Source organism: Canis aureus, chromosome 28 (genome assembly GCF_053574225.1).
Source record: "Canis aureus isolate CA01 chromosome 28, VMU_Caureus_v.1.0, whole genome shotgun sequence".
NCBI lineage: Eukaryota > Metazoa > Chordata > Mammalia > Carnivora > Canidae > Canis > Canis aureus.
In genome coordinates, this window is record NC_135638.1 from 30,684,957 (window position 1) to 30,709,820 (window position 24,864).

Below are 24,864 nucleotides of genomic sequence, written 5' to 3' on the forward strand. Positions count from 1 at the left end.
CCTCACCCACTACTCTCTTCATCTAGGGACTTCAAGACCTTGCCTGGATTACTGTGACAGCCTCTATAACTAATTCCTGATTTCTAGCTTTGCCCTTTACCCCAATCTATTTCCTGCATAGTCTGAGTGATCTTTAGAAATGTAAATCAGACTATATCACATCTCTCTACTCAAAACCTCCAAGATTTGCTCATTTCAGAGTAAAATCTAGAGTCCTTGCCATGGCCAACACAACCTTAAATGATGTGGACTCCTGCCACTTCCCTAATCTCATCTCCTAAAATCCTCCTTTGTGCTTTTCCACTCCAACCACATAGATTCCTTATTTACAAACAACAAACGACGAAGGCCATTCTACCCCAGGGCCTTTGCACAGGCTACCTCTGTCCTCAGGTCTCTTTACTCAGATGCCTTCATGGCTATCTTCCTTGGCTTCCTTCAGATGGCTTAGGCAGTAAGAGAATAAAGCAAATGTGACACAATGCCAGTACTTGAGGATTTTAGGGGAAGGACAAATAGGTGCTCACGGTATCATTCCTTCAACTTTCCTGTAGATTTAAGATATTTCAAAAATCAAAGTTGAGGGGGGAACCTCTGTGCTACAATAAAATTATTCTCTCTTATACCCCGTTTCTGACCATTCCTCCCTAATTCTCAGCATAGTCAGATACATGTTTCCGCCTGAGACTAGGTATTTCCTTCAGCACCTTAAAATAGCAGGTCAAACATCAAAATCACTTTCCTCCACCAATCTGCTTTCCTATCTTAGTCATTCACTGGCACTGAGGTTCCCAGTCACCCAACCTTGTTTCTTCCTCATCCTCACTGGCCCCCATCCACACTTCTGCAGTCCAGGCCTGCTCCAAAAGTCTTCCTTCCAAGTCTTCCTCCCGCTGGGCTCACCTTCTTCCGTGTTCTCTGTGTAATGTAGTGGAGAGATCATTCTTTTATTTTTTTAAAGATTCTTATTTAATTGAGAAAGAGAGAGAATGTGAGAGAGAGCACAAGCAGGGAGGAGGGGGAGAGAGAGAAGCAGGCTCCCCGCCGAGCAGGGAGCCTGATGCGGTACTCGAACCCAGGACCCTAGGATCATGACCTGAGCTGAAGTCAGACACTTAACCAACTGAGCCATCTAAGTACCCCAGAGATACTGTTCTATAACACAAACCACTTGGGCTGCTTTCCTTTGTACAATTTGTCAGCGATCCCTGTCAACTACATTTAAAACTGAGACCCCCAGCATGGCTGGTGGGGGTCTTCCCGGGCCCATCTTTCCCGTGCCTGCCCCTCTCCACTACACATGCCGGCCACCGCAGGCTAGCAGCTGCAGTCACATAACGCACTTTGCTCTTTCCCAACTTAGTGCCTGTGGACATGTTACTCCTCCTGCCTGGAATGCTGTTCCTACTGTTTCCCTGACCACCCCCCTCACCCCATTTAATCCTACTCAATCTTTGAAATATAACTAAACATACCCTCTTCCTGAGGCCTTTCCTGATCCCTCCAGGTGGAGTCAAATACTAGATCAAGTACCATTTATCACATTGCTTGGCTAGTTATGATCAGATCCTTCTAGCCTTCTGCAGTACAGCCCCTGAAGGAAAGGAGTATGTTATACTGCTGTTTTTATGTATACATTGTGTGTATGCACCTGTGCAAGCAGGTGTGTACATGTGCCGGTATCCCTAACACCTAAAGTGGGCACTGAAACATACCAAAGGCTGAGTATTTACAGAGTGAACGTCAAAGTCTCCCTGAGTCTCACTCGGATGTTGCACAGATGTCCTACCCCACTCTGTCCTGACCACACATGTGCCTCCCCCTTGACACCTCAGAGCAGCTGTACCTCCCCAGGAGCTGGGAAGAAAGCCTTCAGCCACTGTGAACCTAACAAATGCAGGCATAAATGAATGCACACTGGATGGACTGGCCCAACGCAACGCTGAACCATCTGTTGTCCAGGACCCGGGTGGTGTCAGCACAAACCTCCATCACTCTTTCCCCTGACTCAACCATTACTTTTCTTCCTGGCCCTGAAATAATTAATTACCTGCTCCCATACAACTCTGCATTTCTCTCTCTTCATTGCAGTTACATTACTATAAAACCGTTTGTTTGTTTTTTTTTAAAGGGGAGAACAGAGTATTATACCCTCACAACCACACATGGTGACTGGCACATGGTGAATGCACAAGAATGTTCACTGATGAATGAATGAATGGATGAGTGAGGTTATCACCTCATCTTTCAGTATCCTAAATAAGACTCAACAAACAACAAATGCTTCCTCTTTACTGAGAACTAACCGCGATCATTCCATCTCAGTCCCAGAGACAGTGCCCAACAAAAGCACCCTCTGGAAAGAGACCCAGAAGAAGTTCTCAGAATTTGAGGTCTAAAAGTGAAAAAGGTACCTTTTCTAGTAATTGCTGTACTATGTTTTTATCAAAAATGGCATATGACTTTAGTGTATGTGGATTTCAAAATAAACTTTAAAATTCTGATGGCTTACCAACTGTGAAATACTTCATTTTAGATGGAAGGTTAAAACACACTTGCAAAATGTGACACTTGTATGCTTCTCCTTTTTGCTCTGACCACAACCATCTACTGGTGGGGGTGGGGAGGATGATTATCTACCTTCCCCCAAAGCCAAAGAGGAGAGTCCTGGGGCCAGAAAGAAGAGGAGAGCCAGAGAGGATGCCTGAATGGGTGGTTGGCCGAGGGGAAAACCGACAGCCCCGGGGATCAGTGCTGGGTTTGCAGAGCTTCAGCCTCCACTGGCAGGCCCCAAGTTTACACAGCCCCAGGTGAAGCTCCCTCTCCAAGACACCCAAGGTCCTACCCTAAACCGCCAACTCCAAAACTTAACTCACCATCTTAACCCTGTGCGCCTCTCTTCCTGAAAAATGGTAAAGTTTATGTGGTTTTTCCTGATTTTTTCCTACCAGCCTGTGTGGCCACCACTCACCCAGGACCCAAGTGGGAAAAGTGGTGGCCCTATTCTACCTCCTTCACCTCTCCATACATGCTGCTGCTGCCTCAATTCCAGACCCTCACTTCCCGACTCTCTCGGCCCAAGGCTCATGCTGTCCAACGCGCCAGCTACCCCTCACATGGCCACCAAGGACCGGGAATGTGGCACATATGAACTGAGAAGTGCTGGAAACATAAAATACACCAGATCTCAAAGACTTCAAAAACCAGTGGCAGCAAAAGGAAACTACCTCTATCTCACTAATATCTCTATATTATATAGTATTTGTTGAAAGGATATGCAAATATTCCATGCTGAAAAAGTATTTTGGAAACATTACAGTAAATCAAATATATTAAAATCAATTTCACTGTTTGTTGTTTGCTTTTGTAACGTGACCAGACATCTTTATACAACACGTGTGGCTCATATCCTGCCCCCTGAACAGCACTGCCCAGAGGCATCTCTCAGTTTCTCTGCTGGCCCCTCTGGGCAGTCTCATCTTCTCTGCCCACCATCCCCGGAGTCCTCCAAGTTGCTGTCCACTTCAGTCCCAGCTGGCTTCCACCCATCAGGTGCATCTCAGCCCAGAAGGTGTCTCCTCCACGGGAGGTCCCTGAATGTCACTCTCCTCACATCCCCCAAACACCTCTTCTCTCCACCCCTGCCATAGTGTACTGCACGCCGGACAAGCACCTACAGAATCTATGTGCCGTGCCCTGAGGGTACAAAAGAAAATGGCAAACAGGAACCCTGACCTCACCCAGCCTAGAATACGGAGGAGGTGAAAGAGTATTTTAGTTAAAATATAGTCACAGTAGTAGTAATAATATAATAATGTGGCATGGAGAGCTGTCGTGGTTTACCAGATACAAGTGCAAGCACTACATTACCTCACTTAATCTTCCTAACAACATTATTAAATTGGGATTAGTACGAGTCTCATTTTATTTTACTGTTTTAAAGAAGATTTTATTTCAGAGAGAGAGAAAGCACAAGGGGGGTGGGCAGGGGGAGAGGGAGAGACAGGTTCCCTGCTGAGCAGGAAGTCCCGAGGTGGGGCTCCATTCCAGGACCCTGAGATCATGACCTGAGCCGAAGGCAAACACTTAACTGAGCCACCCAGGTGCCCCTGCATCTTGTTTGAGAGGTGAAAAATTGAGGCCCAGAGAAGTTATGCAGTTCACCCAAGATCACACAGCTCAAAAGTGACAGAACCAGGATTCCAAGGCCACACTGTTCAACACTGTGCTGTGCTGCCTTCCAAGAGAAGGATCACCGCATGGTGAGGACATGATCCATTGTGGGAGCACAGAGGAGCAGTCCAGAGCCCACACTGTTGAGGTCAGAAAAGGCTTTGCACAAGAAGCCATCTCTAAACTGCAAGTGAATGTTCTGGGCCAAGCCCAGGAGAGAGAAGGTCTGGAAGACCCGAAATCAGTTCACTGTGCATGGTGAGAAGGAAAAAGGCTGTATCTAGAGGAAGACAGGGCTCTGTTTATTCGAGCTTTAAGAAAGAACTTTTTGAGAGAACCTGTACAGAGAGTACATGAGGATACAAGATGGGTGAAGACCCAGAGTTCTGGGGAAGAACTAACTAAAAAGGGGGAACAGGTCTGTCCCACAGCATCTAGAAGGTAAGAGAGGGGAATACAGCAGTCCTCAGTCCTTATCCTGATAAGCCTGGGCCAGAACCTCACATCTCTTACTAAAGGGAAACTGGGGCATCCCCAGTTCTCAAGAAGGAATTCCCAGCAGATGCCCTCCACCACCACTGGCCAAGGTCATCTGAAGATTTTACTAACTCCACACAACTGAGACATGCATCTAAATTTAAAAATATATATATCTGATTACAAGGCTGTGAAGTAAAAATGTTATGAAACCACGGGCATAAGCACTTCCCCACGATAACATGGCAAGTCTAACAACAGGGATTCAAAGCAACTAAAAAAGCACACATCTCCTTGGGGTGGGGGTGTTAAATAATTAAACAGCTAAGCACAAATGATATGCTTAAGTGGACTGCAAAATTTGCATCCATTTTAAAGATGAAAGACATGCTTTTAAAAGAATTTAAAAGATTTATTTTTTTTTAATTTTTTTAAATTTTATTTTTCTTATTAATGATAGGCACACAGTGAGAGAGAGAGAGGCAGAGACACAGGCAGAGGGAGAAGCAGGCTCCATGCACTGGGAGCCCGATGTGGGATTCGATCCCGGGTCTCCAGGATCGTGCCCTGGGCCAAAGGCAGGTGCTAAACTGCTGCGCCACCCAGGGATCCCAATTTAAAAGATTTAAAAGAAATGCTTATCTTGCCAATTCAAGCAGGGCCACAGGCCCCCCTCCCTCCCAATCCCTGTTTGTTCTCCTTCGCTTTTAGTGGTAGCAGACAACAGGAAAGAGGGACAAGCAATGCACAAAAACGGATACGATCCCTTATCCAAGACCATCATGAGAATGTGATTTCTCATCTTGCCTGAAGGCTTTCTACTAACATGTAGTACCTTGGAAGGGCAGTAATTTTGTTTTTCAAGTAGACATCCTCCCATAAGGATCTTCATAATCTTTAATATGGCTATTTTTCACCTGATTAAAGATGGGGTCCACTGGGGCACCAGGGTGGCTCAGTCAGTTAAGGGTCCGAGTCTTGGTTTCAGCCCAGGTCACGATTTCAGGGTCCTGGGATCAAGCCCTGTGTCAGGCTCTATGCTCACTGGGGAGTCTGTTTGAGATTCTCTCTCTCCTTCTCCCTCTCAAAGAAATAAATAAATCTTAAAAAAAAAAAAAAAAAAAAAAAAAGATGCCACCCACTGGAAGAAGGATGATAGAAACTGAAAATCAATCTAATACTAGTACTGCCATCAACAAACTGCAACCATTTTATCATTAGCTTCTATACTCTATTCATTTAATATTCCCATTTATCGTGCCACAAACACTGCACTAAAAAAAATGTACATACATTCTCTCTTCAGATTACAAGTCTGGGAAGTTTAGAAGGATTTTTTCTTATTTGTCTTTGTGTCTCAGGGGCTGATACCTAGTACATGGTAGATGCTAAGTGCTCTTATAGTGACCTCCTGATGAACTGCTACTCAAATGCAGATTCTATTGAAACTCAACAACAAAAGAGTTAATTTATTATGTTGTAGGGAAGTGTATGAGAATATGAAAAAGGCTGGCCTTTAGGACTGAGACAGCTAAGGGGCATCTGGCTGGCTCAGTTGGTAGAGGACGTGGCTCTTGATCTCGGGGGTGTAGATTCGAGCCCCACATTGGGTGTAGAGGTCACTTAAAAATAAAACCTTTAAAAAAAGACTGAGAAAGGTAAGATTCCTTCCTTATCTTACTCAACTTTACAGTAGCACTTGACAACTGATTACTCCCTTCTTGCAACCCTTTCTCCACTTGGTTCCAGGACACACCCTGGTGGTTTTCTACCTTCCTGACTACTCTTCTCATAATACTTTCCTTGATCTCCTGGTCTAGAGTATTAGACAAAGGGACTGTACAAGGGCCCAATCTTGCATTTCTCTTCTACCCATTCACTCTAAACAACATTGTCCAGGCTTATGGCAGAAAAAGCCACCTATGCAATGATAACCTCTAATTCCTCTACTAAATTATAAATTCCCATATGCAACTGCCTACTTGAAACCTCTGCTTGAGCCTAGTTAGTAAGCACCTCCCAAATTAATGTCTGAATCAAATGTGAGTTTTCTGCCCTAACCTGCTTCTCCCAGTGTTCCTGATCTTCCAACTTCTCAAGCTAAAACTCACATGTCTGTCATTCTCTCAAACCCAATTTCCAATCCATCAGCAAATCCTGTCAGCACTACTCTGAAATCTGTTCTCACTTCCTACCACAACCCTAATTTAAGCCACCATTATGTCTTGCCTGACCAATTGTCCTCGTCTTCTACCACATTTGCCCTATCTAGTCCTCATAGAGAAAACCAGAGTGAGCCTGCTAAAATACACAATATATTATGTCACATCATGCTAAAAAGTCAGGTAACTTTCCATCTTATTCACAGTAAAATTCAAACTCCTTAGTATATTGCTTACAATGCCCTACTTGATCCCTCCTCTAACCAAAGCTCCCACCATTCTTTCACTCACTATATTCCAAACACACTGATCTCTTTTCTGCCCTTCAAACATACAAAGCATACTCCTGCCTCAGGGCCTTTGCACAGGCTATACTCATTTTCCCCAGATGTTTGCATAACTTGCTTGTTCCCTTTACTTTATTCAGGTTTTCTGCTCAGTGTTACCTCCCAAGGAGGCATTCCTTAACAACTTACCCACATTATCACTCTCTATAGTTTACTCTCCCCTCATTCAGTTCTATTTTTCTTCATAACTCACATCATTTAATATTACACACACACACTTTGGTTAGTTGGCTGGTTGCCTCTCTCACTAGAATGTTAGCTTCATGATCGCTGCTTGCTCACTGTTCTGCCTAGAAGAATCCTTGGTACAGAATAAGCAGTAAATTTGTTCAAAGTTCTTCAACTGATAAAAATAGATGACAGAAATATCTACCAAAGCAACATGTCCTAAAGAATAGTGAAAAGGTACCAAATGAGTTTTGGAAACACAAACAGCCAAGTGCACTCAAGAAAAATAAAGTAAATGAAAAGTTACGTAATAATCAATTTTATCAAATCTAATAAGGAAGAAGGTATTAACAGGAAAGGTATAGCCTGCTAGGGACCCAAAGGACATTTGTTTACCCATTTAGCCAGCAAGGTCCAAAGAATGTAAAGGATCAAGGAAAACTCAACCAAGAAGAGGCGCTTTGCTACATGGCAGAGATACAGTGAGCCTGGATGAAAGTCCTAAATAAAGTAAACCTCAAGGAAATCAACACTCTTTGTTCCTATTGTATTCTCACCAAAGAAGATCTGATTATGAATCTGGACTCCTGAGTACATTGACAGCAAAAAGAAGTGACAGTGGAAACTGTAAAAACTATAAGTAACATAAAGTTCTTTAAAAAAAAAAAAGATTTTATTTTTTTTATTCATGAGAGACATGGGGGGAGGGGGCAGAGACACAGGCAGAGGGAAAAGCAGGCTCCCCACAAAGAGCCCGATGTGGGACTCGATCCCAGATCCCAGGATCACGCCAAGCCAAAGACAGATGCTCAACCACTGAGCCACCCAGGCATCCCAGTAACATAAAAAAAAAAGCTGGGAATGGCCTCCAGGGTCTTCAGACATCCAAGTACATCTTATCAAACTGGGTCAATCCCAAAGAATCTAATCTACTCTGAATGTCAACACGTTGCAGATTTCCAAAGCTAGAAGCCTCTGTGAAGCCCTGTCTGACCCAAACAAAATGCTTTATCTTTGTGCCATAATTCTACCCAGTGCTCCTTACCAGCATTCACTACATGGTAATATGGGCACACACTTGCCACTTGCTACTAACTACAAGCAAGCTCAGAGGCAAGGAGAAGCTATTGTTCATTTTTACATTCTCAGCATTTATTGTGTATGCATCAGTCACTAAACACGTGATGGATGGATGAAGGGAAGAAGGAAAGAACCAATGACCCCACTAAGACCCAGCCATCCTCCAAGGCCCTCCTGGGCAGCCATGTGCCTTCCTCAACCTAACAGTCTACTGCATAAATAAACTTATTCAGTTACTGAATTCATCACAGTGGACATACTAGCAGGCTATGTGACTCAACAATCTATGGAAGAGTTACTCAGAATTTTCTAGAGGGACAACAGGTGGCAAAACCTGCTCTCCGGTTTTTTTCAGGCCACAACTATCTCCGCTATCCTTAAAGCAGCCCTCCTCAGCTTCTGACGCACATCAGGGTCCCTAATGAGCTTCTCTGTAGCCGGGACCATGAGGCCCAGTCCAGCGGCTTGAGCATCTCTGATTAGATAATATCCGGATGACACTGCTGTGCCGAAGACACTAAGATGCAACACCGGAGTCATACTGACATTCTAGTGCTCTACAAATCAGGATGAGGACAGGACAAGCCCTGAGAATTCTCAAGAGTTTCTAAGGCCCACGAAGAACTTGAGGGGTCATTTTCCAGTTTCCCAAGGAATGCACCCACTCCAGGAAAACTGCAGCCTTCTGCTCCTTCTCCTTTTCTCTCTTCCTTTTTACAATTGCTTCTTTTTATCAAAATGCCTTTTATTTATCCCAAAACTTATTACAATACATGGCCTGCTCTTGGGTATAAAAACCTCTGAGGCACCAATCAAATGGTGATTTGAGAACGCCTTCCTGAGAATGCCTTCCTCTGGAGGAGGTGTAAAGAAAGGGCACAAATGCCCACTTAGTGAAATGATGGTGACACAGGCATTTTAAAATATATATACATACCATATAATATTATGTATTATATGTACATATATAAAATATGCCACACAAAATTTCTTTTAGGATCTGATGCCAGGAAAAAAACCATCCTTCTGAGAAGAAAAAAATTTAATACATTTATTTAATGCATTTATTCTCACTGAAAAACAAAAACAGAATTTTAAAAAATTTTTAAAAAATCTTTTAGGGGACAAAAAAGTTTAAGTACTACTGCTCTACCAAATATGACTAGAACTGCACTGTCGAATATGGTAGTAGCCAAATGTGGTTATTTGAGTTTAAAGTTGGTTCAGATTAAATAAAATTTAAAATTTGGTTGCTTGGTCACACTAACCACATTTAAGTCTTCACGACCACAAGTGCTTACACATCTCATCACAATGGCAGTACAGAGAACATTTCCATCATACCAGAAAACTCCACTGGCTAGAGCTACTCTGGAATTCTGATCAACTGTTTAATAAAGGGCTGAAATCCTTTCTAGGGAAAATGCTGCCTACAATCATTTTTATGATCCCAAGCACCATGAGAAGGTGAGAGGGCTTCAACCAGGTAACAACACATTAGGACTTCAACTTTCAAAACAGAATGTTCACCCTACAACTCTCACTCATCTGGTTTCCAAAGAAGAGGGTTCTACTCTCCACTAATAGGATAGAAAGCTAGTACTTTGGCTTCTTTTTAAAATTATCATTGAGTTATGTTTTACATAACATAAAAGACATAAACCATTTTAAAGTAAACAGTTCAGTGGCATTTAATATAGTCACAATAATTTAGACTCTTGATGACCTGAAGAATCTGTCAAATTATCTTCTATCAAGGTTCTATTCATGACCTAATTAAAAACAAACAAAAATCTAGGGGAGATTGCCCAAGATATGCAACATATCCACATCAGGCATCTCAGGTCCACTTAAGTTACCAAGCAGGATCTCTGAGGTACACTGTGTGGGTCAGATCAACGTAACCCTCACAAGACAGCTGTCACCATGTAGCCCTGATTGTCACTCTCAGATGGGATTGTCAAGGGGGCATGGAAGAAACTATCATGAGGGGGAAAAATAACTACTTCTACATTTGTTATAAAACTACCCCTAAAAAAAGTATCTGTGACACCAGTCAATACCTCCTACACATATAAAATATGCCACACAAAATTTCTTTTAGGATCTGATGCCAGGAAAAAACCATCTTTCTGAGAAGAAAAAAATATTTCCTTCCTTTTTATGAGAATTATACATCTTTGTATGCTCACTAGGAAGCTCAGAATAGAACATGATGCTCAGTTCAGGCAACCAAGGCTATCATTAGCATATTTCCTTGTCCTTATATTTCCAGGACCCAACTTCCTATCTCTACTTCATTTACACACACTCACACACTCTCATTCTCTCTCAATCTCCACTCCTCCCCCACCAATCGTTTTTGGAAAACCATCAACTAAGGAGTAATATGCAGCTATTATTCCACTTATCCTCTGCCACTAATACATTATAAAATTCGAAGACAACAAGATCATACTTAGCATAGGACTAATTTACCCTAAAGTAACATCATGTAACAGCTAATGGTTTTCTGCTTGTCTTCATGCTAAACAGGCACTAGCACCTTCTCATCAAAACAGATTCACACAGGGATACCTGGCTGCCTCAGTCAGTAGAGCATGCAACTCTCGAACTCAGGGTCATGAGTTCGAGCCCCATAATGGGGGTAGAGATTACTTTAAAAAAAAAAAAAAAGATATACACCCACCTCGAAATATGAAAAGTGCAGCTTAGGAGACCAATAAGCCAGATACTGCTGTCAGCCATGAGCACCTGAGAAAATATTTTGAAGTTTTTCTTCCAAGAATGAGGAGACTGAATTCAATATCAAATTGTGAGAAATCTTTTTCAAGGGCAAATAAATAAATAAATAAATAAATAAATAAATAAATAAATAAATAAATAAAACCACAAAACACACACACACACACACACCAATTTCATCAACTGTGATAGCTTTTAACTTATGAAACCAAATAACAAATTTTCATTTTTTAAAAAAGATTTTATTTATTTGAGAGATAGAGTGAGGGAGAGAGAGAGAGAGAATGCACAAGTGGGCGGAAGGTGGGGGGGAGGGAGGGAGAAGTAGGCTCCCCACTGAGCAGGGAGTCCAATGTGGGGCTCTATCCCAGGACCCTGAGATTATAACCTGAGCTGAAGGCAGATGCTTGACCAACTGAGCCACCCAGGGACCCCAACAAATGTTTCATATAAAACAGTAATGGTTAGGACTTCTTTGTGAAAAAGTTAATAACTTTCTGAAATATTACTTGTACTTTTAAACTAAGAGACTCTGTTCATGCTACTTAAAATAGCATGCGGTGTTTAGCAGCAACTGACTGATAAACAGAAAAGATTTATTCCAAAAATAACAATGTGAGTTGTGTCAGCATTACTGTGTATGAATCACTATATTCTATCACCATCTAGCAGGGCCAAAAGATACAGGGTGCCCATGGCTTTAAGGCCATCTGGTAAGAGGTGACAGATTAAAAGCGTAGGGACACAGATGATAAAAAAAAACTTCTCTAGTTCTAGTCGTGCTCTACATCTTACTTTCTCGTAATCTAACGTGTCTTGTTTGTTATGGCTGAGATGCACAATACGTATGTCAGTAGCCACATATGGCTAAATTTACATTTACTGAAATAAAAAAAAAAACTAAAAGCTCAGTCACACAGTCTCATAAGCCTCATTTCAGGTGCCTGACAGCTACCTGTGACAAGTGGCTTCTGTACCGGACAGAGCAAATACAAAACATTCTCGTCACCACAGGAACGTTCACAGACAGTACTAGCTTATGCATTTCCTACAAACACATTATTAGTGTGATATCAAAGAACAAATGGCAAAGTTTCTTTTTTTTTTTTTTTGCAAAGTTTCTTTAAAAAATAATTAGGAAAGTACTAGATACTTTCTGACAAACTTCAGTATACAATTAAGTATATTTAAGAGGTGTTATATCTTGAATTAAATGAAACTACTTGGACTGTAACCACTTTACGGTATTTCCTTGATATGAAGAGAGCATTTCATTTCATACATGATTGTGTGTAGATTACAGTTCAATAAATTAATATATACAGACATTATACACGGTATTTGGTAAACACATATTTGATGGACATTTGATAATACCTAACAGGTTTCCCGTGCTTTTTAAAATTCCACTCTTCAATATTTTTATAAAAAGGAAAAAACTATAGTGTATGAAGTTTGAAGATGAAAAGCAAAAAAGGGTCCTTTCCCTTATATTCAAATGGAAGAAAGATATGTGATCTTCCCTAAATACACCAATCTTCTATCTAGCTCTAAAATTCTACAGCTCCCCCTTCACGAAGATGGAGCCAAAGGCGAAGAAGGAAGCCCCTGCCCCTCCCAAAGCCGAAGCCAAAGCAAAGGCTTTGAAAGCTAAGAAAGTGGTGCTGAAAAAAAAAAAAAAGAAAGAAAAAGAAAGTGGTGCTGAAAGGCATGCACAGTCACAAAAAAGAAGATCCGCATGTCACCTACATTCCGACGACCCAAGACCCTGCGTCTCCGAAGGCAGCCCAAATACCCTCGAGAGAGCGCCCCCAGGAGAAACAAGCTTGATCACTATGCCATCATCAAGTTCCCCTGACTACTGAGTCAGCCATGAAGAAAATAGAAGACAAGAACACACTTGTGTTCATCGTGGATGTCAAGGCCAATAAGCACCAGATCAAACAGGCTATGAAGAAGCTCTATGACATTGATGCAGCCAAGGTCAACACCTTGATCAGGCCTGATGGAGAGAAGAAAGCATATGTTCGACTGGCTCCTGACTATGATGCTTTGGATGTTGCCAACAAAATTGGGATCATCTAAACTGAGTCCAGCTGGCTATAAATCTAAATATAAATTTTTTCACCATAAAAAAAATAATAATAATAAAATAAAAAATAAAATTCTATAGCTCTGAATAGGCACTTTTGGGGTTCCTGGGTAGTTTAGTCAGCCAACTCTTGGTTAAGTGGCCAACTCTTGGCTTCAGCTCAGGTCATGATCACAGGGTCCTGGGATGGAGCCCTGAGTCAGGCTTCAAGTTCAGTAGGGAGTCTGCTAGTAGATTTTCTCTCTCTATCTCTCTCCCCCTGACCCTCCCCCTGCACACACTCTCTCTCTTTAAAATAAGTAAATAAATCTTTTAAAAATCAAAGTGGTAATAGTATTGAGTTACACAAAAAAATGTTTCCAAAATTGTAAAACCTCACATATGAAAAAATCTGAATCACCTTCTTTGGCCACTTTTTAAAATGTAGCTGCTGAATCAAACTGCAAGGATACTTATTTTCCTTTTGTGACCATCTCACTTTGAAACATAAAGTTACATTTTATAGGAAAACAAACAGATTAGGATAAAGAAACATTGAAAAGATCATAAGTGGTATGGCCCTCACAAACCAACTGGGAAGAAACTAAACACTGAGAAAGAGGATATTTTATATATAGTACCCCACTTCCTAGAGAGTAAATAAAAAGAAATGCAGCAGTGTGATAGCAATTTTGCCCCCTCCCAGCAAAAATATTATGAATTCTTGTTTGCTTTATAGGGATTCTGATAAACTGATTTTTTTTAAAGATTTTATTTATTTATTCATGAGACACACACACACACACACACACACACACACAGAGGCAGAGACACAGGCAGAGAGAGAAGCAGGCTCCATGCAGGGAGCCTGACGTGGGACTCGATCCCAGAACTCCAGGATCACATCCCCGGCTGAAGGCAGGTACCAAACCGCTGAGCCACCCGGGGCTGCCCTGATAAACTGATTTTTAAGACATTGGTATATAATGCTCAGTTTCACAAAATAAGGGAAAGTTTTTCTACTTTCAGGTGAAAAGTGGAAGTGGGGAAGAAATTCCAAGAGCTCATTTCAATAAACCACATTAGCAGTAATTGTAATAAAATACTTAACTTTTATCAGAGACTTATCACATGCCACACACTGTGCTAAAAACTTGACAGCCACTGTCTCATTTAACGCCCATAGTGATCTGGAGCAATTGATATTTGTCATCCTCAGGAAACAAGTTTAGGGAGGACACTAAGTACCCAATTTCCTGACTAGGCAAAAAACTGGAAGAGGGAGATTCAGATGCAGTTCCCGTGCAGGTGGAGCCCATGAGCCCATGGTCTCCACCAGTCTGCACTCCTGACTTGCCAGCATCCTCTCCAGCAGCACTGACAGGCAGTGCCCTGGCCAACCCCCCATCATATGGCCCACTAGACAGAAGTACAAAGTGTTTTTTTAAAAATGACACGGGAAACCCTAAATGAAGTAAACTGATACCTCTTCCCATTACCTCAGTCTTGGAATCAAATTTATATTTAATATGAAATATTACTCTAGCATCCATTTAAAGGATTCTCAGGGGATCCCTGGGTGGCACAGTTGGTTGAGCTTCTGACTCTCAGTTTCAGCTGGGGTCGTGGAATCAGGCCCTACGTCAGGTTCCACACTTGGCTGGGAGTCTGCTTGGGATTCTCTTTCTCCCGCTGCCCTTCATCCCCACACTTCCTCACTTTCTCTCTCTCTCTCTCTCTCAAATAAAGTCTTTTCAAAAAAAAGGATTCTCACTTAAGTCTTCAGTGAGGGAAACTTACTAAAACTGATCTTGTGATCTGGCTTATTTTTTGCTCTATGACTGCCTGGTCTCTTAGTTTTTTGTTCTGTTTTGCCTTTTCCCTTCACTAATGATACCCTAGCTTAGAGACTTATTTATACATAAATACTGATTTTTAACTTTCTTGCAAACACTAAAGCTGTGAGCTTTAAGCTCAGCTCTAAGGACATACCTTTTCCAAAATCAGGCTCTGGAGTTTTCTTTCCTTCAGTTGTCTTCTACCATTGTTTCAAAGTAAGAGGAACACCTGACTGAATCAGAAGGCAAGATATAGGGCAGCCCTGGTGGCCCAGCGGTTTTAGCACTGCCTTCAGCCCAAGGCATGATTCTGGAGACCTGGGATCAAGTCCCGTGTCAGGCTCCCTGCATGGAGCCTGCTTCTCCCTCTGCCTGTGTCTCTGCCTCTGCATGTGTGTGTGTGTCTCATGAATAAATAAATAAAATCTTTTAAAAAAAATAAAAGAAAGAAAGAAGGTGAGATATATTAGACATTGAGCACCAGTGCTGCTTTCGCATCTGACCCCAGAATGGGGGAAGTTCGTATGCTTCATTAACAGTCCCCATTATTTAGGGGAATACAGCTAAGGTGAAAAGGGGAAGCATCCAGAGGAATAGCTGATAAAAATGAAATACTACTTAACTCCTTCTAAATCATCAAACTTTTTCCCTAAAGAACTCTCACTTGTCTCCTTTAATCCACGGTATGCTTCCATACATTTCAACAGCTCTCCTTTGTGAAAATGTCTTTGCAATATTTGAGCAGCCAGAAATGGAGTTAGCTTAGTAATGGACCAATTTAAAGCAACGTCAGCACATCCTACTTGGTGATTGCCCCAGTTCCACTTCTGCCTGTGGTTACTGACAGATTATCTGTAGATTTACAGCTATGAATACAGAGAACGGAGAGTAACATTAAAATGTCAAGACTGAGGTAAATTCTCCATTAGTCGCCACTGTCCATTTCTGTCAACCTCCACAGTGGTATTAAAGTTTAGCCATCTCTTCACACTGACATTTTGAGGTGGTTGTAACAATAACAGTGAAAACAAACACATCATAACTGGATAATCCCACTATTTCATGACTGCTTTTTTTAAGTTAAACAGAACATTTGTGCTATAAGAATCAAAGAAGCAAAAAAAAAAAAAAAAAAGAATCAAAGAAGCATGACCTAAAAATTGAACTTTAATTCCAAATATTCCTATAGCCAGTAAGAACTTTAAATCTATGCATGGCCCCTTCATTAAAAAGTTCAGAAATATGACTTTAAAGTTTCAGAGAAAGAATGATCTAAAAGTCCTTGCCTATTTACTAACTGAGAAATCTACCCTGCAGTGTTCTCAGCCCTCTCTGATAAGCAAGAAGCAGGGACTTTACAGCCCACCAAATGGCTAAGGGAGGAATTCCCACCCCAGAGCTCCAAACCTGCTCTGGCCTGCCATTAACAAACAGGGTGGGTAACAGGCTGAGTTAGAACACCACTCAAGAAAATCTCAGCAAGGCTTCCAACATCGCTATTTGCCCCTCCTCCTCTGCCCATGCCCAAAACAAACAAAATGACTCTCAGATTAATCCCTTTTATTTCAAATTAAAGCAATTTTTTTTTTTTTTTTTGGCCTTCACAGTTAGTGTTGAGGTCTAAGAATTCTCCTAAAATTGGTGGTAAGAATTACTTAGAATTAAATTAAACATAGAAGACAGTGGAGGAGAACAGGCCAAACACACAATAAAGCAGAACAGACACATGCTCTTCATTAAGAGGAATCAAGATAGCATGTTTCTTTTAAATAACTGGTTCGGTGATGATTTTAATGCAATCACTAAAATAAGACAGAGGGAGGAGCACCCGGGAGGCTCAGTCAATGTTAAGTCTCTGACTCTTGGTTTCAGCTCAGGTCATGATCTCAAAGTTGTGAGATCAAGATCGAGCCCCACAAAGGGCTCCATGTTCAGCAGGGAGCCTGCTTGTCCCTCTCCCTCAGGGCCCCCTGTCCCTCCCTGCTCCTTTTGCATGTGCATGTGCATGCTCATGCTTCCTCTCCCTCTCCCCTTCCCTCCCTCAAATCAATCCATCCATCCACCCATCCTTTAAAATAAGACATAAGGCCTTCTGGCCTTACTTGGTCCTCTCTCACCATCCAATCCAAAGCAGGAAAATGAGTGTCTATGTATCTATGTTGACTTTTGACTTTTTAAAATGGTGCCAACTCCTTGGCATTTGGCCAGCTTCCTCTAACTTCTCCACTGGCACCACTCCTAGTGTCATGCCCCAGTCCCTAGAAGGCTCGCCTATGTTTCTCACACTAAGCAAAAGAAAAAAAAAGTGAAACCTCATTCATGGTGATGCACCATCACCTACTAAAGTTTGCAAGGCAAAAGCACAAGTTTGCTGCTGACTTCCTTCACTGATAAAGGAACTATATTCGGTGACAAAGGAAGAATGAGGGCCCTCTCTCCATGGTTATTTAGAGATTACCTATAGATTGACAGCTATAACTACAGCAAATGGAGAATAATATTAAGGTGCCAAGATGAAGGTAAATTCTCCAAGTTAGGTCTAGCAATGCTTTTCCCCTAATTGTCTCCCTGACCCACTCCCCAATTTTCCTTCCCCAGCCAACTATTGCTCTGCGGTGCCAGAGATGGTGTCCTGAGTGATTATAAAAATGAAGAAGAAAAAAGCAGCAGAGAAGAAAAAGGTAAAAGGAAAAGGAAGGAGGGGGAAATCATAAGAGTAAAGACGAGGGCTTTCTCCTTTATCCTTGGAGTACCAATTTCATAAATAAGCATTAGTGATGGAGAGGCAAGGAGAGATCCGGAGTTGGGGGGAGAGGAAATAACTACTAAAAGTATCCAAAAACCACTTGAAACTAAAATCTTGGAAATGGTTATAATCCACCTTTCAGACAAACTCACTATTTTTTATTACAAGAAAGTAGAAAAACATTCAAGACAGCCTTCTTTGAAATCGAAACAAATGGAATTTCACTTAGATTATCTTTTCATGAGCTGACGAGGATACCACACACATGCACATGCATGCACACAACACTACGTGTAGTGTTATTACCTAAAAAAAACACTACTACTTTCCCAACCTTACAACCTTAGACCTGTGTTGAACTTTACTGTCATAATTAAAGAGTTTAAAATTTACTTACATGTGCATAGATTTATTTATACTTGGAGTTGTTTTCAAAAAGAATTTGAGGGACGCCTGGTTGGCTCAGTGGTTAAGTGTCTGCCTTTGGCCCAGGGCATGATCTTGGAGTCCCAGGATCGAGTCCCATATTAGGCTCCCTGCATGGGGCCTGCTTCTCCCTCTGCCTGTCTCTCCCTCTCTTTGTGTGTGTGTGTGTGTCTCTCATGAATAAATAAATAAAATCTTTAAAAAAATAATAATAATTTGAAGCAACTACTATTCAAAGAGTCCGGCCCTGTGCTCTTCAACATGGCAGCTGCCAGCCACATTGGGCTCCTGGTCCACCTTCTATGGAGATGGCAAGTGCTGACTGAATGCAATGAGAAGTGTGTGTAAAACGCCAATCAGATTTCAAGTACTTGTGTAAAATATCTAATTAGTAATTTTTTACTGATCATGTGTTGGAATAATATCTTATATATACTGACTTAATTAAATATATTATTAACTTTTTTAAAAGATTCTATTTATTTATTCATGAGAGAGACAGAGACACAGGCAAAGGGAGAAGCAGGCTCCCTGCGGGGAGCCTGATGTGGGACTCGATCCCAGACACCAGGACCATGCCCTGAGCCAAAGCCAGACGCTCAACCGCTAAGCCACCCAGGCTTCCCAATATGTTACTAAAATTAATTTTACCAGGTTTTTTTTTTTTAAGTAACTATTTAAAAATTCAAAATAACACATGTGGCTTACACCTGCAACTCCCACTACATTTCAATTGGACAGGACTGGTCTAGAACAGAGTTGGTACCCGAAGAAATGACAGCAAGGAGATTATACACCTAAATAGCAAAATCCCCTGTCCATCTCAGTGAAGGCCTTTATTTCATCCCTGCCTTGTCCCACATCGCCAATCTCTTCCTTCATATAGCGCTTAGCACATAACAACATAAATATTTCTTTAATGGAGTTGAATGAAAACAACAAAGATCCAAGATTAAAATGCAATACCCAAAAGTGGCTTCTTAAACGTTAAGAAATTTCATTGGCTGCTTAGGACACTGAGCCGATGGTTAATATCCAGGTTTCAAAAGTAAATCAAAAAACTAACTCCTTGTTACCTGCAATATTTTTGATACAGAAAACAATACTCTTTTACAAAATGAAAGCCACTAGGAGACAAGGCTACCATTTAGTATGCGGCTCACTTCACGCCTTCAGACGGTGGGGGTGAAAGGACAGATAGGGCAGAATTTTTTCCTTTGCTTGACTCTACACTCGGTATTTTCCATTTCAACCCACTGAATCTCTGACCTCTGAGATAAACCACCTGTGCTGAGGGAAGACGCAGGGAGGCTCTCATTAAGCTGTAGCATATAGAAATTGTGACAGAAGAAACACCTAACAGTCTTCACTGAACAACAAGAAGCCGCTGAGAGCACCAGATCACCCAGCAAAGTCAAGGGCAGTCAAGGACGGATGGCTTGCTGTAACCAAAGGGTATCATGAAGAAATAACCAGCAAGCCACCAGCACATGGGGAAAGAGGCGACTCCCCTGACTCCTCCCTTCCCTCTGTGAGAATGGTGGGACAGCCTGTTCCATCAAGGTCTTAGCTATGGGTGTCTGTTCTCTGAACGTGGTACACTTAGAAGAGCCCCTGAATGACACTTAGGTTGAAGCTGGGTTCTCCCCATCTCTATCAGATATCTGTGGGGGTATGAAAGTGTAAGTATGTCATGTCAAAAGTAATATTCATAGAGATACATGTATTCTCTATTAAAAAGGCCCCTTTCTCTACTTCTGATCACAATTTGCATAAGTGAGGCTTGAGATGCATGGCCACATTTTCCATAAAGTTTATTTAGTAGTTGCCAATTACCCTGCTCATGTCTGGAATTCTGTATTTACTGGGTGAACTGAATGAATTTCAGTAGAATATTCACTGTACTTGAAACTTAACAGGAAAAGGTTTTCCCAGAAAAGCTGTTTTTTAAAGATATTTATAAGATATCATGGAAAGACAGAGAACTGCAAAAGTTACAACCACTGATTCTTCTAGGTGTTTTTCCTTTTTTTTTTTTTTTTAAATCTCCTGGGGAAAAATTAGGACACCAAAATTATTACCCATCACCTCAATCTTAGAGTCCCTTAATTTTTTCTGCTTCTGTTTCCTTCATCATGATGGTCTTTCAGGCCCAAGTTAATGAAAAGGGTACAAATATATTCAAAATATACTTATTCTAAGGATACAACACTGTAGATTCTAAATTCCACCAAAAGTTACCCCCACCCCAGAACAAAATCTGTAAACGGAGATACCTGTGTCTTGTGTAGTAGAACTTATTCAGAAACTCAGGGATTTGCCTATGACTTGACAGACAATCTATTTAACCAGTCTTTTTTAGATAAGCTCTTCAAATGAACAAAACGATGTTCTAGGTGGTTCTCACCCACAGCCACCGTGCACTGATCAACATTCCATTCTCTGCTGTGCTTCCCACTCCTTGGGTGCTGCAGAGCAAACCAATGGTGCTGTGTTCCCGCCAAAAACATCCCAGTGCACCCCGTGGACACAGAACCTGCCCACAAGGAGACCACACAGCTTCCTCTCTCATACCCCAGCCTCTACACCTCTCAACAACACTGAAGTTCATTCGGGGGGCATGGGGCTCTGGTCTTTGGACTCAATTCCTCAGCCTTAAACTCCTCTCTCTCCCCCTTTCACCCAACCTCCTCTCAACCTGGGCAGATCCTTCACACCTCAGTGAAGCCATCTCTTCCCCTGGCTCAAACTCAGAGACCCCAACTTCACCCCTACAAGAGTGGATTGGAAGCTATTTCCAAACCACACAGTGCTTATTCCTGGGCTGTGCTTTCCTTGGCAGATGCATGCCTGCACCATACACCCCCGACTCCCCACCCCCCGCCGCCCCAAACAAGCTGTCTCTAGCTCTCCCAAAGAGTAGTATTATTGGGAGCCTCGGTATCTGGTAACTGTTCCCTAAAAGCATGAAAACAAAGGCAAACAATTCCAACAATAGTTAATATTGAAGTAAGTGCTTTAAGTTATTTTTTAAACTTTGCAACAAGCAATTCTGAGCATTGGCCCAATGATAACATAATGTTTTGGAGTCCTTACCATGTATCTGACACCATGTTAAATGTTAAAAGATATTATTGGTAATTTTGCTATGCCTCTAACCAGGGAGGTAAACTCTCATTTTATTTATTTTTTAAATTTTATTTATTTATTTTACACAGAGAGAGAGCAAGAGAGCAAGCAGAGGGATGAGGAGAGAAAGAGAATCTGAAGCAAACTCTGCACTGTGCACAGAGTCCAACACAGGGCTCAATCTCAGGACCCTGAGATCATGTTCTGAACCAAAGTTAAGAGTTGGATGCTCAACCGAGTCACCCAGGCACCCCAGTCTACCTTCATTTTAGAGAGAAAAAAAATTGAGGCCCTGAGCTTAAGTCACCTGGTCAAGGTCACAGGGCCAGCAGTTGGTGGTGTTTCCACTCAAAAGCTGCAAACTCCAAAGCCTGCACACTTCCCCTTCATGCTGGTGGCTCTGAAAGTGGGACTGGGGCCCTGGGTTCTATGAGATGTAATCTGTCTCTCTCGCTCTCATTCTCTCTAAGCATATGTGGACTTTTCCAAAGAGTCCCTGCAGGCTGTATGCGGTGGCAAATGTTAGAATCCAACATTTCAAAAAATGTAAAACGATGTCTTTTTTTTTTTTGGTTCTGGAAAATAGTTATTTTTTATTTTAAAATGCTACTGATGTTAACACACAATAGTTTATTATTTTTTAAATTTATTTATTCATTTGTTTTTAACTAATCTCTACAGTCACGTGGGACTTGAACTCACGTCCCCATGATCAAGAGTTTGCACACTCTTGCTACTTATCCACCTCGGTTTATTATTTTTAAATGATCAACAAATAAATATTTCAAACTGTCCTCAGTTTAAATTTCTAAGACAATAAATTTCAACATATAAACCCATGTAAACGAAAGATCTTTGGAGTCCTCAATAATTTTTAAGCATGTAAATGGGTCTGAAATGAAAAGGATCAGGAATCAATGTCCTTCCTTATCAGCTATTTAAAAGAAATACAGGATCTTTTTCTTCCCCTGTAAACTTCATCAAATAATCAGGATAGTCTGGACCTAACGCCAAAGAATGTGCCCACACTCCACAATGAACACTGTGGTCCAATGAACTCTGGCCTTTCTAACATTTTCCTTTGTTGACTCTTCAATAAAAAGTTAAAACCTCTTTAAAAAAAAAAAAAACTCTTTAAAGATAACTATGTGTGTTATATAATTTGGAAAATATCTGTTTAGAGCCCACGAGACATTTAAAAAGCTTCACATACTTTTAAAAAGTGACTCAAGATAAAACCAACAAGCCTATATGATTGTGATAACTCAGCAAATCACATCAATATTTCAACCCGATCGGGCAGTTTCCCTGCTACACAGCACGGTTTTGAACCACCATTCTATCATATATGAAATGCAAAATAATTTTAGTAGTTCTAAAGCAAAACATAATTAGATAGATATATTTCCTAGAGTGAGTCATTCACAGGGAGAGAGAGGTTTTTAGGATTATGTGATAGCATTTTGAATTACTCACATCATTATCCTCATCACACCTGTCAACATGGGCTAAAGAAGGGGAAATATTTGCACAAATCAAATTTAATGTTTCATAACTAAGGCTATAATCATATTTCACCTGTTCCTTAAAAATAAAAAAGTAATTTTACATTGTATTTACATGTGAAATGATGCAATGATAAAGCAAGGTCTGTATCACAGGAGATGAGCACTACAGCCTGAAGAACTAACAGGAGTACACACCACAGACCGCCACTATACTAGGCACTAGATATATGTTAAGTTCAACGCCTTTTGCAATAGGGTACTTACTATCTTTCCTATTTTACTGACGAACAATCTGAGGGCAGAGAGGTTAACTTGTCTGAGGTCGCCAAGCTAGTTAAGAGTAGCAGAGCTGAAATTCGACTTTTTTTTCTTTTTTTTTTGACTGTAGTCTATGCTCTTCCCAAGATTTTACACCTCCCTAGTATTATTTTCAGAAGTGAGTGCTTCAAAATCTGAAGAGGATGCAAAGTTATGCAGAAGGAAAAAGGCAAATGCCACGAACAAAAAATGTTAAGGGCAACGAAACTTAAATAAAAACACTTCAAATGTACGTGTTTACAGTTCTAAGTCTGTCTATAAAGGCGGACTCAAGAAGGTGACCTAGAGGCAGGGGAACTGCACGTCAGGTCCCCTAGAGTCTAGCACATATGCAACCCTCCAGTGTACAGTGACTCCAATGCCACACACTTGTAGTCATCCTCTGAAATGGCTATTGAGATGTTTTAAGCTCTTGAAACTAGGGAAAGGGTGATGAGAGCAACGATTCTCACCCAGAGAGTGCATTACAACCACAGGGTAGCTCCTTCAAATGGGTGCTTGCATTTAGCAAAGTGAGAAGATGCCAGAACGAGGAGAAGTCAGAATTGCTGCTCTGGAAAGGTCCCTGGGCCAATAAGATCCTTTCCAAGAAGCAAGTTAAGAGTAATTCTTGGAAACCAAGTCACACTCATTTCTGCCCTCAAGGCCCCCCAGCCTGAATGGCTCAGGGACAGCACTTTCCGGGGCACCTGGCCTGGAGATTGATATAAGAGAAAACAAATACACAGGGTTTGATGCCATTCATTCCTCTGCACTCCTCTTCCCCCAGGCCCTCTGTTCCCAGCCTCCTGTCAGGCTAAGCTCTCTCACCTCCCCCTTCCCTTGGTCTGGGAACCACTGGACTCCAAATCCCTTTCCCATGGGCTGCAGGTCGAGCTTCAGCTCCCAGAGGAGACAGGGAACAGCTCTCTCCCGGACAGCTCCCACTGACCTTGGGACTCCTGCTGAGAATATCCAAGTGTGCCAGACCTCGGAGGACAGCTTCCCCAAAACCTCCACATGTCCTTGTGTCCTGGGTCCCCGAGAGACTTTCTTGATCCCCACTTTCCTGCTCCCACTATGGCTGAGGCTTCTGAGTCTCTGTTCTAAATGCCTCTCCACCTGGGCTACCCCAACACAGATTTGTTTCCTGACCAAACCTTTCTACTTTCACATTGCTTTAATCCCTCCTTGTTTCTACTCCCCAATCCTTGGTCCAAACTGTCCTTACAGGCCTGGACCACAGGCTCACAGTTCAACTTCTGGTCTCCCAGCCAGCTGTGGACTGTCTAATCAACATCCCAAGCTCCCCACAGAAGCCTGTCTACATTCCTTAAAAGAAAATACAAGACCTCCACCAACTGGCCTGCCCTGCAGCAAGCTCAAGGTCCCATACCCCATTTACTAAGTCATCCCCAAACCAGAAATGCTGTCCTCAGTTCACTTTTCCTGGCTAACTCCTAGGCAAGAGCCAAGCACCCACATTCCCAGGTATTTCCTGTCTTTGGACACCTGTTGCATAAGCACGTGTGGTCTTCCACTGTGCTTTTCTTTCCACATGTTGGTCATGTTTTCCCATAAGTTCATTAAGAATAGCTCTAAAATCACCTCCTGTGCCATCCGAACTCAAGTTGCAATCATGGTGGAAGATCAATACCTATTTTTGAACAGCACTCAGAATTATCTGTACATATATT

The 24,864-nt window shown here is 41.7% G+C and overlaps 1 protein-coding gene across 3 annotated transcripts in view; it reads right to left on the reverse strand.

The window, feature by feature from the left end:
- Positions 1 to 24,864, reverse strand: part of CHD7 (chromodomain helicase DNA binding protein 7) — a 192,200-nt gene that overhangs the window by 100,452 nt on the left and 66,884 nt on the right. The gene's annotated exons all lie outside the window — the stretch shown is intronic.